Source organism: Marmota marmota, unplaced genomic scaffold, assembly GCF_001458135.2.
Source record: "Marmota marmota marmota unplaced genomic scaffold, marMar, whole genome shotgun sequence".
Taxonomy (NCBI): domain Eukaryota; kingdom Metazoa; phylum Chordata; class Mammalia; order Rodentia; family Sciuridae; genus Marmota; species Marmota marmota.
Window position 1 is genome coordinate 1 of NW_026002718.1, and position 1562 is coordinate 1562.

Here is a 1562-nt window from a genome sequence, read left to right on the forward strand (position 1 = left end):
ATATATATATATATATATATATATATATTAAAATACCAAGTTGCAGGAGCTTGGTGAATAAAGGAAATTAACCACAACCTTTCAGAGGGAAAAGAACCAGGTTATATAAATTCATAGCAATAGCTTAAGGTTCTGCAGGGTCAACTTAGTTCTGAGGTCAGTGACCCAAGAAGGACCAAAGATCATTCTGCGGAGGAGTCTCCTCAAGGCCCCCTTGACATCGTTGTTCCTCAGGCTGTAGATGAAGGGGTTCAGCATGGGGGTGACCACAGTGTACATCATTGAGGCAATCATGCTTCTTGAGGAAGACTGGGTCCCAGCAGAACTTAGATAAACCCCAAAAGCTGTTCCATAGAACAAGGAGACCACACAGAGGTGAGACCCACAGGTGGAGAAGGCTTTATACTTGCTCACAGAGGAGGACATCTTCATTAAGGAGGAGACAATCTGAGAGTAGGAGAAGAGGATCCCAGTGACAGGAATCATATCCAGAAGGGCAGCCACCAAATACATAAAGATGTCATTGGTGATGGTATCCGAGCTGGCCACCTTGAGTAGCTGACCCAGTTCACAGAAGAAATGTGGGATTTCAGTGTCTGTGGAGAAGGTCAGTTGATTCAACAATAGAACATGAATCAGGGAGACCCAGAACATGATGAATCAAGACATCAGAACCAGGTGGACACAGAGTCGGGGGTTCATGATGACTGTGTAATGCAGGGGATGACAGATGGCCAAAAAGCAGTCAAAGGCCATTATAGTCAGTAGGAAATGATCCACTCCACCATAAATAATAAAAAAATATGCTTGTGCAAGGCATTCTAGGTAGGAGATGTCTTTGCTATGTGCTTGAATGTTCACCAGCATCTTAGGGACCGTGGTGGAGATGAAGCAGATGTCAGCCAAGGACAGGTTGGAGAGGAAGAAGTACATGGGGGTGTGGAGGTGGGAGTCAGAGCTGATGGCCAGGATGATGAGCAGGTTCCCAAGCACTGCGACCAGGTACATGCACAGGAACAGGACAAAGAGGATGGGCTGCAGGTCTGGATCCTCTGAGAGGCCCAGGAGGAGGAAGTGGGATAGGACTGTGTGGTTCTCTGCTACCATGTACCTGGTGTATGTTCTGGGGAAGGAGGTAAAAGAACAATTCAGGAACAAGCAAGTGAATCCTCGAATGAGTTGTTATTTATGTACTTGGATCAGCATGATTCATCCTGTGTTGATACTTGTCCAAGAGAACAAGGGCTCAGCCAAGTGCCAGCCCGTATCTAACTTCTAGTGTATAATCCTTCAGGCTCTCTTTAAATCACCCACAACATATCTTTATCAACAGCTTCCTAATTTTAATTCTCTTTTTAAAATCTATCCCTGAGAAATAATATTTTCATGATATAACCCATGTGCAAGAAGTGAAGACATTTCACAGTTTCTTGTTAATTTCCAGACTCTCTCAAGTCTAAAGTTCATTAATAGTGATTAAATATGAATTTTTAATTTAAAAAACCTTAATTCTGTGATGTGAGATTTCACAGTGTCATGAGAGTTTTCTCAGTCCCCATTTT

The 1562-nt window shown here is 43.2% G+C and overlaps 1 pseudogene; it reads right to left on the reverse strand.

Annotated features, from left to right (window-relative positions):
- Positions 1–111: 111 nt before the first annotated feature.
- On the reverse strand, positions 112–1107 carry LOC107135197 (annotated as a pseudogene).
- Positions 1108–1562: the final 455 nt, after the last annotated feature.